Below are 18,545 nucleotides of genomic sequence, written 5' to 3'. Positions count from 1 at the left end.
TAGTGATAGCTTTTACTTCTCTTGAGACTTTACTCATATATGATTCTATCCTAAAAAGAAAATTAATAAAATCATATACAACACTTATATCTATTTCATTATTACAATATGCCAAAAATCTTAGATGTCTCAAAATATCTTCAAATGAAGAAGACCATTCCTACCATTCCTTAAGATCTCCATTACTATCTATAATATTAGGAATGAAATTTGGTATCCCCACAAAAATCAACTTTATTTTTCCTTGGATCAATTGCAACTTTCCTATGAAAAAACCATGCAGCTCCCTTACCTGATTTATCATTTTTTGGTGTTAATGATTACTAGCTTGGGTAAATCCTTTTTCTGGGGTAGTAGAGGGACCAAATTATCAAAAAATTGAGCATAGGGCCCCCACGTTGTGAATAGAGGGGATAAAAGGTCTAATGCCTCTGAGCACTTATATTTAGCTCCTTGCAGGCTAATGTAACTACTATGCAAAATTTGTGAAAGAATCTGTAAGGCACCAATTTTGTGCATAAGGAAATTTTGCATTGTCTTTATTTCCACCTCCTTAGCACAATCCCAATCATCAATATCCATATGTTGGGGCTCCCCCACAACTGCAATCTCAACTTTAGTCTTAGTTTCACTATCCTTTACCTTAGTAACAGGTCTAGTTACAACCTTTAAGCTCCTTATTTCTTCTTCCATGTCAACAATTTTCTTTTCCAGGACATAAGTCCTCTTCAACTATTCTTCATATTTTTTCCTAGCATCAATGGATATGCTATAGGTTGTGTACAATTTCTCTTACAATGTATCATTTTGCTCTTCCCCATTAATGATGTTTTATTCACCAAATTGTGAATTTGGTCACTAGATATAGTGGAAACATTCCAAAAAGTTACATTTCCCTAGGGGGACTCCTTTATTTCCATGAGGGTTGGTTTATTATGATATGGAACCATGCTCCATATTGCCATTTTTTTACTATCAATGTTAAACCCAAAAACTTGTAGCTCACTAGTGATATTAGTCTCTTCAAAAGAGGTTGATCTTTCTTGTTTCCTAATCTAATCCAACATGAAAGAGGAACTAAGTTCCCAACTAGGAAAGAGCAACATTCCACTTCTTCTTACTAATGCTCTTGCCTCCTTAACTATGATATTCTCACTATTGGGATCATATTCCTACAACCTTTGCACTAATTTTATAATTTTCTCAGGTGAATCTCCAACTTGCAACTGTAGAGCAAGTTCATTCTATTTCACTTTAGAAAGGAATGACTTAAATTCATCAAAATTTACAAATTGGTCATCCTTAGTGAACTCTTCCACTTGAATTATTCTTTCATCCAACATTTGAATTTGCAATTCAATCATGTTGGGGATATTTTCATGCTCACCTGCCTATTTGATTAGAAAATTGTGTCTAATTGTATCAAAGAATTTTGATCCCTGAGGCATAATTTGCACTGCCTTTCCTCTAACCTTATCAGGGATATGCATCATCTTTTGTTTCTTTTTTCCTTTATCCCATGAAGAGCTCTCTGGTTGATCATCCTCAACCTCTATAGTTATAACATCCCCCTGCTGAGGAGGTGGGGTATTTTCTCTATCTCTAAATTTTGCAGGTACATTGAGTCATTAGTTCATCAAAATTATCCAAACACTTATTGTACCTATCGAGGTATGGCACATCATGGTGGAAACCTTTGAATGATGGGTCTACTACCTTCATGGCTTCTTGAATCTTCATAATCTTACTCCAATTCTGAGTCCTCTCCCTACATACCTCTATTTGCAGCCAATTCATAATGCAATCTTCTTCCCAAATTGATTTTCTACTAGGAAGAGTGTACTTCCTCATTTGTTTAAGAGCAGTCCTCACTAGATCATTTGGATCATAGGTCCTAGCTGGGGTAGAGGGAAGTTTGAATTCAGCTAAACACTGATCTATTTCTTCTATGACATCCTTTCCTATCAAAAAATCACCTATCTTTGTGTTTCTGGCTACAGAAGAGCCTTTCATGACATTAGGTTCTAGATACTCTCTATTCAGAATTAGTAATTGCTAGAAGAATTCTAACTAGCCTAGTCTTTCAGGGACATGCCTAGGTAATACATGGGTAGGTTGAGGACGACCAAATACTCTTATGATTGAATTTTTTCAAATAAAAACAAACTAGCCCAATCATGGCTAAGTATCTTATCCTCATTTGGGTGGGCATATGGTCTAATTAACATTCTTACCCCCTTAGGTACTCTTTCATTTATATCCATTAAAATATTCATGATTGGAAATATAAAACCACTATAGAAAGCAATAATACTATCATAGGGATAAAACCTTTACCAAAAGCAAGTCCATAATTGCACATGTAGGGTTTCTCCATTCTTCTCAGTAGCCTCGATAAAATCTGGATTGATGTGCCCTATGTTCTTGAAAAGAATGATGTGCATTAGTAATGAATAATGGAAAAACTTGAAGTTTCCCATATCTCCCTTCTGAGCTGCCTCAATTTCATCATACATCCTATCAATGATGTATTCCACAAAATTATAACAGACATTATGATTTGGATCCTAGATATCCAATGGCATGATATACACATAACCTAGGGCATTCATGGTGCCATTAACTCCAAATACCTTTTCAATCCCGAAAATGGTATATCTAAAATATTTGTAGAAGAATTCTAATGGCATTAGTTCCCCTACCTTCTTAGGAAACTACCCTTTCTCTTTCTTTGATTTGGGAATGTGCCTTCTCATGACAGTTCTAATGTAGAAACTCTTGGAATTTTTGAAGGTCTCATTCATTTTTTCTTTCTCAATTTTCTTCGTGAGAGGCCCTCCTAGATCAAAAACTTTAGCGAAGGTCTCCCTATCCAATTTGCATAGGACAGTCATATCTTTTCTATGAAAGGCCTTAGTTGTAAGATTATAAGACTTAATTAGTGCTTTCACCAAATCAACATCAGCTATCACCTCTGGCATTATTAATTTTGCCATGTTTTTGATCCATGGGTTATAGATTAGAGACTTTGCATACCTATTTTGATAAAAATACTAGAATAACTCATTCCCATTGGTCTCAGGAACAATAGCATCCTTGCATAAGGAGTATACATCTCTGAAGACATGGGCATTCAAAGTTTGAGCATGTGAGGATCTCAGGAGAAAATACATCCACTCTTTTACATATCAAGTTGCCAATTGTGGCTTTGCCTGCTTTGTGGCCTGTGAAGATTCTTCCATATCAACCTAAGCTATCATCTTTCCTTCCTCTTGTGCCATAATCTCTACAACTAAAGATTTTGGAATAATATTTGTCAATACTGGCTTTGAAAACTTTGAAAATTTTTGCAAATTCTTGGCACTCAAATTCTTATCTCTGACTTATGCAAAATATTATAACTGAGGAATTTATTACATCAACCTTTTAATGGAGAGAAAATGACAAGGAAGAATTTATGTCTCTTAATGTCAACATGCATGGGAAATCTCAAAATTTGTAAAAGTGCAGAGCAATGACTTGTACAACCAGCCTTTTAATTCTTTAATGCACCTTTTGGCAGGACATAATTTTTAAAATCATAATGGGGCTTCCAACAGTCATTTTACACTTAACATTTCTTCCTCATGACCCAACGACCATAACATCTTACTTAACTCTTTAGCCTACCTTGTGACCATGTGAACAATAGCAATCCTTTTGAAAGTGGGCCATCACCACGTGTCATACTGTAGTTATATCCCCATAATTAAAACGCCTCCAAATTTATATAATGAAAAAGAGACAACCCTTGGATGATCTTTAATCTGACGGTCTTGAAATATTTCAGCTTGCCATCCACACCATTAGCCTTTGATCAATCAAAAACTATCTTTATGCCTCGTCACCTTGACACTGAACTTCCAGGCTACCAAGTTCAATCCACGTGGCTACATGTCACACCTTTGCCACCTTGACCCATGGTTTCAATCTAAATCCAATGACCCTGTGATCCACAACAATTTCCACTTCGCAATTCAAACCCATGGTTAGACCAAACCTCAAGCAAACCCATGATCAAAAACTATATGCAAGCCCTTAAGCCTTATCACATAGTTGCAGTTAACCACAAACATTTATCAACCAAGTGCCCGACCATGCGATCAAAGTAATCTCCTAGTCACTGCCATATTTTGATAAAACACTTTTCTAAGGAAACCACGAGATCAAGACCATCTTAACTACCTCGCTTAGTCGCAATCAAAGAGAAACTAAACTGCCAACCCGCTATGACTTAGTGATCAAATGGAAACCCTGACTTCGCTGAGTCACACCCTTCATTGTTGCAGTTTGATTAGGAGCCTCAAATGTGCGACTAATTGTAGTCGCATGGTTGCATATTTAAAACATAAGAGCCTTTATCAAAATATGAAAGATATAACATAAAACACCACTTTTTGAGGTATTTGAAGATTTAAACTTTGAAGGGCGCAAGCCTAAAAACAAGGTTTTTTCTAGAGTAATGCATTTTCATGAAAAATCTTAGAAAAAACCTAGATGCTTGGTATAGATAACAAATTTCAAAATAAGGGTTTCACTAGGGGATGAAAACATACTATCATTAATTCAAATTGCTCAATAGTTTAGAAACTTTTAATAACACAAATTAGATAAAAAGGCCTATTGAAAATAAGGGCTAACACACTCCTCGATCCCACGATATGGTCGCCATCATGTATCTGTGGCTATTTTTTTCCCACCACGCTGCTTCTTGTGCACAACATTGGCCACAAACCTACTATGGCCTCATGCTGTCATGCCCGACTTCCGATAGCAATGACGTGCAACCTGCTATCTCTCTATACTACTATGGTGGACTAGCATTTACCATGGGAATTAACTGACCCCCTTGCACTGAGGTATTTGTAGGGCTTATTCTCACTTAATATGACATTGTGTGTTTGAGGATTTCTCTAAGCAACAGAGGTATTTTACGCTCTTATTTTCATCTTCCATTCTTGCTCGTTCCTCATTTTCCTTTTCCTGTTGCAAATTATTTTCCTCCGGTTCAAAGAAAATATTTCTTTTTTCCGGACAGGTTTGTTAGAGATCTCTCCAATGGGGGATATCGCTGTGTGTTCTTAGCATTTCTCAATAACCATATAAATCATGTGCTTAGTTCCTCTATTCTAGAAAAAAATTGGGGGTTTTTGTTTTGAAAGTGATTTGATCTCAACTTTTATTTCCCCAAATAATTCTTGGTCAGGCTTAAAATATTTATGATTCTTCGTCGAAACCCCTGATTCTAAAATTTGAGAAAGCGCATCTGAAGGCTCTTTTAATTGTAGGATGATTTCACTGGAACAAATTTTGTTTTGTAACTAATCCAAAAATATGTCAATTGTCCGAGCCACAGAGGGGAACATGCCTCTCCTAAATTCCCATAAAGAGGCATTCATACCGTGTATTTCTCTGCCCTTCGGCTTCTCACACCTGATCACCTCTTGTGTAGCCATTATAACCTTAGTTTTGAAGACCTTTTTTCTCTAATAATTTCAGAAATCCAATTGGTTTTTTCAAAGTCAAGAGTCAATACCTCTGTTCCTTCAAATAATTGCAACCATTTTGGGTTGGAAAGAGCAAGAGGCACACAGGTACAAAATTTTCTAAGTCTTCATCTTAGGATTAATACTACCTCACGATGGAAGATTCAACCTACTCTCTTTTTCTCAAACCCGGAATACCCACTGTTTTGATTTTTTTAGTATATAGGTGAGGAGAGTTAGTTTCTTGTTTGTTTTTTAATAGAAGGCTATGTAGTGGTATTCCTTTACCCAAGATCTAATGATTATCTTTGTGAATTACATTATTCAGATGATAAAAGTGCTATGGTACCAGATGGTGTTCAGCTTGAAACCCCCAGCTCGAGTACCTGTGGGCTTCTTGAGGGGGACTTTATTAGAGTTGCAGATTTAACACACATGGGAATACAAATCAAAATTAAATTGAAGGGTTCAGTGCAAGGCACAAGGTCACATAATTTGTTGATTTGGATGAATTTAAGCAACAAAGTGACATATCTGATCTTCAAAGGCAGTTTAGAATCATTTGGTAGCCAATCTCCATCACATGGTATCAACACTCAAAAGCCTTTGCTAGGGGTTATTATGTATGTACATTCTGAGAGCTTCTATTTTATGAGAAAAGGCAGGTTGTTTCTTGTGGATTATAGAGGTCTGGGGATGGGATTGGTACCTTATGCATACAAATGGGAAATGTTGGAATCTATGTTTTTTCTCATTTGGCTTTAAGAACCATGATACATTACTGATGAGTGTCGATTCTCTACCATCTATTTGGGAAAATGGTTTGATTTTTGTATGGGTGCTCTGTTAATAATATTGCACATGTTCCTTGTTTCATCTTTACTCATAGCATTTCATTGTTGGTATGATAGTTATCTCCCAAATCAGTTGTTGTGTCAGATTCCTAATTATGTCTTCTTTTGCTAGATCTTTTTTCATTAGTTTGTCTATATGCAGTCTTAATAATTTATACATTTCTTTTTTTATTTGTTTGATCTCTACCTATCAGTCACATTCATGCATGATATGATCGATGCAAAGAATAAAAAAATGTCACGATCGTAAGAGCCTACCTTTAAATCTGCCACGTCTGTTTGGCTCTTTGGTTGAGGTCTGTGAAACATCTTAATATCTGTAGGTTGCAATTTCTAGAAAGTTATTTGCCCATGGGACTTCAATTGTGTATCTTCTATGATAAATTTTGTTTGTGTGGTGAAGGCAATATGTAAGCTATATTATCATGAAGAAATTAGTTTTGAAGAGGCAGCAAAGTGCCCTGATTGAAGGAAAAGAAATGAAATACGCATTGGACTAAATTTTAGTTTGCTTACTCTACTGACTAAGTGAATCCCAAATTTTCCTAGTCATGGCATATATATTTGAAACTTGATGAGATGAAGTAGGAGGTGTAAGAATATGTTGTAAAGCCACATAACAAAAGAGCCCTCAATTTGATCCAATACAATCACTCTTGTAGATAGATGATATAAGGTTGTGAGCAAAGAAGTTTTGAATGAAAGAGAAGATTTGGTTAAAAAAAATCAAATGGAAGAGAGGACACATGAAAATGTAGATAATAACAAATAAATGAAGACAAATATTTTGGATGAATTGAATTTATATGTAAGAAAAGTGCTATAGAGAGAATATGTTGATGAATTTATGGGAAGATGTAGTTATTTACTAAAATGCCTATATAAGGGTAAACATCACTTCGAGAGAAGATGTACATGCCCTGATTGAAGAGTAATAGTCAATACACAAAAATGGGTTGAACTTGGTCCATTTACAAATATGAGGGCTTCCTTTCCAATACCAAGGCAATACAATTAATTGTGATCAACTTGTGGAGGTATCTAATGCTATAAACAAAGATGGGAGCCTTGTTGTTTGCTCCACCCTCATGTTTGTTGTTGATAAGTGATCTATGCTGGAAAACTTTATAAAGATATATGAACTCGAAAACTATATTATAAAGACCAAAATTACTTCTATACAATCAAATCTAAACTCATAAATTTTAATTCAAATTATGAAACAATTTTGTTTACTCATTATTGAAAGTTGTGACATGGTGTAATAAATATTTTTGTTAATTAAAAGTTGCAATATGATACAATACATGTTCTACTTATTTATATGCCTAATTGTAGATTTTTTGTTATATTTGTTGGGAGTATCCACAATCACTCTTTCATAGCATAAAAAACTATTTTTCCCTCAAGCATCGAATTGTACTCCATAGAGGAATAGGCATGGAGTTCTCCCTCAAGGAAATTTTTTGCAGCTTCAACCAGCAGTTGCAACATATGTTCAAGCCTTATAAACAAATGAAGTGGTTGCATTTTTGTAGCTAGTGCATGCCTTGATCATCTTGGTTTTTCCCGATCAGTTTTCCTTTTCTTCTCTTTGTGTTATGGCTTTGAACAAAACCTAATACTAGATTCACGATGTCCACTTTAGACTATCTGTGCTTAATGTTTCAATTTTAAATAATGATATGGTCAACACTTCTAGGCTGTAACCAATTTCCCAAATGCCAAAGATTGTGAATCTTCTTTAAATGTTTTTAAATTGAGATTATTGTGTACAACTTTGAAGAGTTTCCAAATTCTTGTATTTGCATACATTGAGATCACTTTTGTGGTCAGAGCAATCCACAATCAATGAACTTACACTAATCAGTACTAATGAAATCAATTCCAATGCATCACTGTAACCATTAAAAGAAATTGCCTACATTTATTTGTCAAGATTGAAAACATATAGGATTTCAAATTGTAAATATGACTACTTCAGACTTCTGATTGTCTTCATTAGTGATTTCAAATCAGCACTTCATGTAATCCATTACATATGTAATAATGTATGCTAATTGATTTTTTTTCATGGATTTCATTTCTTAGGAATCTCTAGTAGAGTTTTTAATATTGAAAATTTCCTCATTGCTTACTTTGTGTTGTCTGCAGTTAACTATTTCTTGACTGAACAATGAGATGTAAATTTCTCATTACTATAAGCTTTTGATGTCATCTCTAGATGTCAAGCTAAAAGATCCAAATTATTTGAAACATTAGAAATTGGATCAATTGAAAGTTGAACTGATGGGATCTCACAATCACGAGTAGAGGGGATCTTGCCCTTCAGTAGCCACTTAATTTTTCTTGGATTTCCTATAGCAACTTTTCCATCTGTAATTGTAAATTAATAGTGCAAAAAGGTTTCAAGATCACAAGCTCAATTATAATATATACTTGTGCTATGTGTCCCATTAAAAGAGATCATACCTTGAGTTGTTCATGCAACTTCTTCTGAACATCCAACTGTATAATAAGTGCTTCGATAATTTGCGTACCCCTATATAAAATTAAAGTCATCACTCTTATGCAGCCTTCTAGAGAGAAGTCCAAGAAAGATCAGGGATATAACATCTTAAACAACCTCAACTTTCTCGTGAGCTAGATCAGCTAGACATGCCAGACAATTTTGTATAATAACATTTCAAAGTATTCTGCTAGAAAGATGGAGCATGCAACAGTTAACATAAAGTGTACATACAAAGGGTACAAAATATTGATCACATTCTAATTCTCCATAGTCAACTATCATTGTGGGAAATATTTTCAAAAGTATAGTGATATTTGAATGATCAACAAATTCAAATTCTTGTAAAGGTTGTGTCGCTAGTTTTATGTATATGTTGCATAGCTTTCAACTTTTCAATATGGATGGATTAATACCTACTCCAGAAGATGAGTCTAGGTTACATTTGTTTAATGTATACCACCATAACCTAATTTATAATTTGTAATGTATAGAGAAACATGAGAGTAGAATTGGTAAGAATTTGAATTTAAATGGACATAAAAGGTAGTTCTATCATGATGCTTGACTTCATACTAAAAAAGTTGTATCAGGAGAAAATCTAAGATTTTTACAATCGATAGAATGAAAATAGAAATGTTGACATTATATTTTACACTAATGCAAGCTATGACTTATTTGGATCAAGGAAACATCTTTAGCTCATGAACTTGAATAACCTTCAATTGGGCACATGTTTGGAACTATATAGATGAGCTTGATACTACTGTACTTTAAAGTTTAGGATGTAGATTTTATACCTAAATTTGTGTCTTTAAATATTTTTAGGATCTTTAAATTCTACAATAGTTTCTCTATGTGGAATAATGAAAGCTAAAATTAGAAACTTTGGAAATTAGCATATGGATAAACGTTTGTGGAAGATCTCAGGACCATAGTACCATGAAGTTGAAGGCATGACAATTCCATCTAAGTTAAGTGGCACCTATTTTTTATTATCACAAAAGAAACCAAAATTCTGTAACCTATTTGATGCAATGTATTTAAGTATGTGAATTTATCCTCTTTAGCTACACCATCAACAACATTACTACAATATATATGCATCTTCTCAATGCATTTTCTTGTCTTCATATGAGTTAATATATTCAATGTCTATTGAAAAACTTAGGAGACACATAAAAGCAGACTAAGGCCTATTTGGAAAAATATATTTATATTTTAATTAGTTTGTTAATGAGAAAGTCTCAGAAGTTCTATAAAAAGTTTCTTCTATTATCTAGAGATTGAGACATCTTTGTTGTCATCAAGTATAAATTAGATGCATTAAAAGGGGTCAAGAGGAGTTTTTTTAAAAATTTATTTATTATAAAAATACACAGCTCAACCATAAGGATTGACACACCAAATATAAACCAGATACAATAAAAGGAGTTGAGAGGAGTTTTATTTTTATTTATTTATTATAAAAATACACAACTCAACCATAAGGATTGACATACCAAATTTAAGAGAAACTAGTACCTAAAGTTTAATAACAAAAGAATAAACTTTCAGCCATAAGGGGAGCACAAAAAATAGAAAAGAAGACACAACAAGATGGAAACATCAGCCATGTGAAAAGAAGCATCCATTAAACAAGTGAAAAGATGAATTTATAAATAAAAGAAACAACTTTCATTTCATTGAAATTGTGCATGATAGAAAGGAAGATAGTTTAGAATTTTCAAACACCATATGTGCCAAAAGGGTGTGGCTATTTTGAATAATAACAATGAATAAAGTTCTGCAAATGACATTGGAAAAATGGACGCTTGAGTGCGTAGATCACCAACAGATCACCATCGCACACCATGAAGGAGGCACAATAAAACATGAGAAGTGTTATTTTAAAATTAAGGAGAAATGTAGTTCAAAAATAAAAGAGAGTGCATCCTTGATCACAAAACGAATACATTCTCTAAAGAGGCAAAGTTTTATGAAGTAAACAAATTTTAAACAAGAGAAAATAGTCCATGCTTTGGGGCTCATAGTTACAAAGGCTAGGGAAATCAAGAAAGGCTCACATCTTAGGTTGATTTACAAAGTATTTTCCTAATTACACATTCCTGACGCTTGGTCACATTCTAGGAGGATTTTCTACATCTCTTCAGTCATGGTTGGCTTCTATTTTCAGCTTTTGAATCATGGTTGGTTGTTGAACATTTTAAGGTAGATATAGTTGTATTGATTATAAATTTAGAACAATTTAACTCTTCTCGAATAATGCATAATAGAGAAAGGTAAGGTGGTTTGTTTATATTTTGAATGAAACAATGACTTGGATTCCTCAAGCATGTAAATTCATTATGACAATGTAAAGGGTCGAACGTCAATGTCAATCTTTTTATCTTATTTTTTTCCTTTTGCACCAATCAATTTTCCAAAAGACCATAATATGAACTATAACATATATAGAAGTAATAATTAGAAGATAGTTATTCTTTACTCCAATGCTAACGATATTGTTAATATAGCCATCCCTTTACACTAGGGATAACTTTAAGAAACCCCCCTTTAGAAAAAAGTATAAAATCATGGCGAATCCAACATTCTTTTAGGGGGAAAAAAATTAATTTGCATTGGCAATTTTTTTAATTTTAGATTTGGAAAAATATTAATTTTATTGGCAATTTTGTTTCCGTTGCATTAAACTTCTGTAAAAAGCTTGGAATTTTTTTAATTATCTAATAAACTTGTGATAATAAGTAAAAATACCTAGAAACCATAATTTTATATCATCTAAAACACAGTAACCCTTTTTTAATACAATCAAACCTATTTCAAGCCAACGGTGAAAATGATAAAAAAATACCTGAATTGTCTCCGAAATAGAGACACGTGTCAAGTATACATACTTAACATATACATAACTTAAAATATTTACCACATATCAACGAATGTGTCCATCAAATAAGACAAGCCTCAAAATTTGTAGGAGAAAATATTTGATTTGCCATATGGAAAGACTAAATTCCATTGGCAAAGTCATCACCAAAATAAAAATAATTACATGTATCATTATTGGTGATTGTTCTATGCATGGAACCCAATTTTTATAAAGTGAGGGTGACATGGCCACTCCAAAAGTACAATTTTTTCCACCAAATTTATGATCCCTAATGAGTGAAATTTTCCATTTAGCAAATATTCACCACTAAAGTTATCCCCGCAGTTTACTCCTTTAGCCCATTTCTATTAACTAATATCTCATCTACACTTACCTACGACATACACAATTTGTGTTCCAAAGCATCTGCCTTTCTTTGTAACATTGGCTAAACCTAGTTTGGGTTGATTTCATAAATTGAAAAATATTTTTAAAGCCAATAAAGATGAAAAATATTTGAAATAGAATAACCAATGTCTCTAAGTTTTTTTACATTGCATAGGTCTACCAATGTTTAGGCCAAACTATAGTTTTTCCAAACATTCTTCTTATCTTGTCCTAACCTTCTTTGGTTCATGAACAAGATTTTGTAGTGTTGTAGCTTACCTTATGCTTTCTTTAATCAAGGGATGGAATGGTAACTGTTGGTGATTTCTAATTTTCATTATGTGTTTTTACTCTTTGAAACTATAAAGCTTTTGAATATGTTGATCTACATGATAACCCTTGTTGTAACTTTCTTTAACCATGAACAAGATTGTGTTGTTCTGAAGCTTACTATATGCTTCTTTTCCTATTGTTCATTCCTTATTCAACTTCTTTGTGTATAACTTGTATATATAGTGCACTAATAAAATTCTCTTCCAAGTGTTTGCTCTTTACTTCTACATAATTTTACCCTAGGCTAAATATATTCCGATCTATATTTATATTAAACAATATAGGAATGGCAACACAAACATAATATGTAGATCCTTGCTTCATATTCCTTGTAATCCTCAATAGTTGAGATGGGTCACTACTTGCTCCATATAAACTTCATCAATCTATTCACTTAAAAATATTGGACTTGGAATTAAATTAATTATTTGATATCACTAATAGTTTATTAATAAATAACATTAAGAATAAATATTTGGAATTGTTTCTAATATGTTCTATATCAACTATAGCATGCAACTCAAAGATAACATGATAAGGTGTACGTCCTCTCATATAATTCATAATTGAGATGATAAAGAACCCAAGACTAAAATGATGGGCAATTTCATCTCTCTACTCATAAGGAAAACATATTTATAGAGCTAGAAACTTGTATTTTACTATGCCATACTTCCAAAAGATAGGTTGTATTCTTTAATATAAATACAATACTAAATAAGATACATGAGACATAACTATATTAATAGAAGTGTATCTTGCATGCTTCACTTGTATAGTTCTACTCAAAATCCTTTATCATAATGTGTTGCGACACTCGCTATAAATTTGCCTCTTGCAAGCTAGAATGCTTTGGATTACTGATAAAATACAACAAAGCTAAGATACATCAACTGCCTCTTGGTTTGTGTTTTGTTATAAAATATCCAAGTTTTTGGAGATACAAACACCTTTATTTTAACAAATAATAATTATTAAAATCAAGAAGTCAATAAACTACTAATTTTTTAAAGAAAAAATAACACATTTGGATACCAGAGTGGTGAGCTTGCCAAGTTTGATGAACAAAGTCTAACAATATATTTTAGCCACATTTTTAAATATCAATACAAGGCTAACTCAACATATTAAGTTGTATAAAGGGCCAACAAGGTGTTTCTGCATGACACCAAAAAATACTTCAATTTCATAAGAGAAAATATAACTACGCTTGAAAATATCATTCCTCAAAATAATTCCCAATTGAATGAAATTCTACCTACTTCAAAAAAACCTTGGATTTAAGAAAAAAACTCTAATGCATAACACAAAAAAAAGCCACAAGCCACATAAGAACAACCTTTGAAACCTCCTTCAGGTTTCACTTATAATATCAATTAAACATATAGAAACTAAGAGAAGTTAATAAAGACTCTTAGGAAAACAAAATTATGAAGCAATGACAACAAAAGTGGACATAATCACCCTCTTTTTGTATTGATTAGAGGTCAGTCTCTTTCCTCCCCCTCAATTTTTGTTTGAATTTCCTTTATTTAACATTTATTCTGCTAATCCTCTTTTCTCCTTAAAACAAAAATAGGGTTTTCCAGATTTGGTGGTGTAAGAGAGGTTGCAAATTATCTTAGAACCCATCATGAAATTCACTTTATGGTGCAGGTGTGTATTCACTAACATCTTTCTCAAAGTATATTACTAATAAAATACTTGAAAGAAAGGATATTTAGATCCATTTTTGTATAGAGTTGCATAGCTAACAAATTAATGTTCCTTGTATGACATGATGACATAGATACACTTGAGGACATATCGATCATCTAGAAACATATGATGTGACAACTGTAAGAGCAAACACACTGATGTTCTTAATGTCACAAAATATCAAATCTCTAGGACTCATTCTCTATACCTAAGGTTAAGATGAAATTTTTGGAGGCTATTTGTATATCCACAAGGCTCCTAACAAGAAATAATTCCATGAGGAAACCTATCACAAGGTAATCATATGTTAATGTCATAGACCTTCTTTCTTTGGATCTTTATTGAAGACATTCCAATCTGAACACTCATGTTTGACTCTTTATTGAAGATATTCCAATCTGAACACTCATGTTGTCAATTCAATTAGATAAATTTTTTAGAAAATCCTCATTTGAGAAAAAGAAACTTAGAAATATTCGTTAATTTGTTATCCAATTGAGAATGCAGATAAATGTTGTCACATGTATCACTACTTGAGGGTAAAAAATCCACATCTACACGGGGTTTGGAGGCTCGTGTACCATTTTTGGATAAAGAAATTTATCAATGTTGTAATGGACATTGATCCTAAAATGTCTACCATTATGTGAAAACCAAAAAATGTTAATAGAGTTTTAAAATAGTCTGAGAAAATTTTATAGCAATTATATTGAGAATTGTGTAACATGTGTACCTTGAGAAAGTGAGGATCACACGTAATCAAATGTCACATAAAAGAGTTGTCAAGTACCCTTAGTGCAATCTAATTCAATCATCATTTTTTTCCCATCAAATCACATTATGATCCACTCAAGCTCCCAAAAAGAATCTTAAAATTTTCTTTAACTTCTACACTTTGATCCACATATATAGAGGGTCCATATTTAGGAATATTCACTTTTCTAAGTCAGCATAAGCACAATAAATTTTGTTTCTTTTATGGATTCTAGATAAATTTTTTTTATCTATATGTTAAAGAAGAATTCAATAACATTACTTTCTTTAAACAAAATTGGGATTTTAGAGAAATCAAATTTTCACAGTTTACAATAATTAACATGCTTAATTTCTATATTACAACCATATGTTAAATAAGTACAATTAAACACCAAATGTGATGAAATTACCTAAGGAACTATAGGGTATAATAAATTAGTCTCTATAATGGTTGCATAAAAATAAGTTGGTTGTTCAAGAGAGTCATAGTTAAGCAACTAAAAAAATTGCTATATACATTTGTGAAAATCTTGAATATCCTCTGGCCCATCCACTTAAATAAGGGTGATCTCTTCCCCTCTTTCTCTTTTTGCTTCAAATTTACACAAATCCTCATAAACCTATGTGGCTCAATGAGGGTGAGTAATCATTATGTAAAAGAATCAGGAGAGAGTTGCAGTAGTTGTATCACACCCAACGATCACCAAATTTAGAGCTATGTCTCTTAGATTTTTGTTAGACGATTTCCTTTCTAGATCCTTTCCCAACTCAATGAATTTGGATAGTATGTCTTGTTTAATCTGAAGCATCAAGGATTAAATGGGTAAATCATGATATATCTATCTGTATCTAGATATTCAATATGCATGGTTTAATCTAAAGCAACAATATTTATAATAGAAACCATTTCTATCTTAGAAGCTCTTGTAAATTGCAAATTGATTATTTCCAATTTTTGAGGAATGTATTATTAGTTAGATGTTTATGTTTGTATAATTAATTGGTTGTATTAAAAGGAAATCTAATTGACAAGGAAGCCATGCATAGATTTGATCTCTGGACGATCTTAATAAATCTACCAAGATATCATATGTCAATAGATTCAATTTATGGAAGACCTTACTAATAAATAAATAGATGCTTAGGTCAAGGATAATTGTATGGTATTTCTTCTTCTATATTTCACCTTCATGTACCTCACCTCCTATGGCATGATGATAGTTGTCTTCACCCCCAACCATAACTTTGCTGTCATCGTCTCTTCTGTATTCTATGCTCTCTAGAACCTCTTCATCAGTTTATGGATGATCCTTTCAATGATATATATGTAGTTGGGAATATTGAAGACATAATTATTTGAATAATTTAGGGTTGTTGCAAAGAACCATACAAGAAATAATTTGAATGAGTGGTTTAAGGAATGATATTGTCCTCTGAAACTTTTTGAGAGGAAGAGGACACCAGTCTTGATGATGTCAATATCACTCTTACAAATGTGGAGAATTTGGAGATACTTTTCTTAACAAATCCTAGCGACTCCCTTATACAACTCAAAAATGTGTGGTTAAAAAAATTGAGATCTAAAATATTTGAAATTTTTTATTAGGGAAGATAAATTCGTGTACATTTGCAAATACTTTTGAGATTTAATCTTAAAGTGGATAAGGAAGATAAATTTTTGAAGTTTTTAATTTATATCTGGAATATATAGTAATTTTATATTAATTTAAATATAATAATTATAATCTATTAATATATTATACATCAAATTACATAAAATGAAATGATATGGACTAATATATTTTGTGAAAAGATCAACTATAATTTATATTATCACATTTAATACACTATCAAATTCCCACATTTCCTTTAAGTTTGTTTCTTCCTCCCACTTCCAAAAGAGAGTCTTAAATGTTAAAAAAAAATTGATATAAACTAAAGTGACATTAGTTACACCAACGTAGTAGACATTAATATCTCAACAATCATGAAGAACATTCAATAAATGATCAATAGATAAGAAATCAATCAATGATACAAAGCACTAATTTACCAAAAGTTAAAAGTATTATATTTGACATTAATTGCTCAATAATAGGGATATTTTAAAGATCATCTTTCCCTATAGCACATATCTAAATGATAAAATTGGGAAAATTCATGGTTGTGATGTGGATGTGGATAGATTTTAAAACCATTTACATCATTATATTTGTAACTAATGAAAGAGATGGTGGTGCTCTATGAATTTAATGTCTTTCTCAACTCTATTGCAAATGGCAGACATGAAATTTCCTTGTAGCTGGCCAAAATTGATTGGGGATTTCAATTTTGCTCCTTAAAATAAGAGAAGTATGTTGTTCTCTTTTCACAATCTTGCAAGAAAGATATCTATGTTTCCCATTGTCATTTATTTTATGAAGTTTCATATTACTCATTGTCTTGGTAGCTGTTAGCATTAGTTTCAATAGTCCACTTGTCATTGATTAACTAAGAATGAGATTGTAAATAGGACATCATACCCTCATAGCTCTTCTTTTATTTTCTAGTAAGATACGAAAAAGTTTAACATGAGATCTATACCAATTGATGTATGTAGGTTACCTAATATGTAGAGAGAAAATGTACCAAGTGATGTTCTTACAATTTCAAGCAACCCTTTAGAGGCAATTCCTCCCCTCCCAATTGTGCTTCAGGAAGTAATATCTCAAGAAGACTATGCTTCCATAAACTGGGTGGGATCAGAAGAAATAATGGGACTAAGCCAAGCAAATACCTCTACACAAACTCTAAAGGAGAATGTAAAAAGATCAAAAGTTAGACATTTTATTTTGATTTAAAATATAGAAACCTAATTTTTATTTTATTTTACTAAGTTCTAGTAAAACAATTGGAAGTTAGACACTCTCTTTGAGCTAGATGATTGGTATGATTTTGATTATCTATCCAAAATGCTTTTAAGGTTACGTCTTGTAATTCACAAGAGTCCAAGTCTATCAAACAAGAAATGCATATCTTATTTAAAATATTTATTTTCCATATTTCAAGCACCTCTATGCAACCCATTTGGTTTCATTGTACTCTTGATTTGGAAGACAATATTGTTTGAATGAATCATCATAGCAGTGACAAAATTGGGTTGGCAAGTGAAGATAGAAGCACATACATCGGAGTCACAAAATCCTAAACCAATTTTCACGGAATCATTTTTTTCATTGGAAAAATCTCTCTCTTCTAACTAAGTTATTTACTAATTCCAAATTATACCATTCTATAATTAATGGAAGCAAGGTTTATCCCTAATAGCTGACAAGGTCTGGACTCCTCAGACGACAACTTGGTTGAAGGACCGACACTTGTAGATGAGGATGAAAAGTAGAAGATAAATTTGAAACAAATTAAACTTAAAGTAAGTTCCAAAAAATATTCAAAGTAGTTGAGTTCTAAGAAGTTGTAAATTAAAAATGAATAAAAGAGAAAAAAAAATGAAATGTCTGAGTTCTATGATATTGTAGATTATAAGTGAATAAAAGTGAAATACAAAATCAAGATTGTGGTATTATAAATCGCCGCCACTCTTGAACCTATGGGGTACAAGTGCTAGTTATTAAATA

At 32.3% G+C, this 18,545-nt stretch overlaps 1 long non-coding RNA gene across 1 annotated transcript; it reads left to right on the top strand.

Annotated features, from left to right (window-relative positions):
* Positions 1–4,700: 4,700 nt before the first annotated feature.
* On the top strand, positions 4,701–6,407 carry LOC149546607 (uncharacterized). The gene is made up of 2 exons (XR_016354360.1): positions 4,701–4,898; positions 5,854–6,407. It is a non-coding gene; the product is annotated as an uncharacterized LOC149546607 (long non-coding RNA).
* The last annotated feature ends 12,138 nt before the right edge of the window (positions 6,408–18,545 follow it).

The sequence above is a fragment of the Cupressus sempervirens genome, chromosome 7 (assembly GCF_028749045.1).
Source record: "Cupressus sempervirens isolate cs-2001-9-10 chromosome 7, ASM2874904v1, whole genome shotgun sequence".
In the NCBI taxonomy this organism is placed as follows: domain Eukaryota; kingdom Viridiplantae; phylum Streptophyta; class Pinopsida; order Cupressales; family Cupressaceae; genus Cupressus; species Cupressus sempervirens.
The sequence above is the reverse complement of the archived record's forward strand: the minus strand, read 5'-3'. Positions and strand labels throughout refer to the sequence as shown.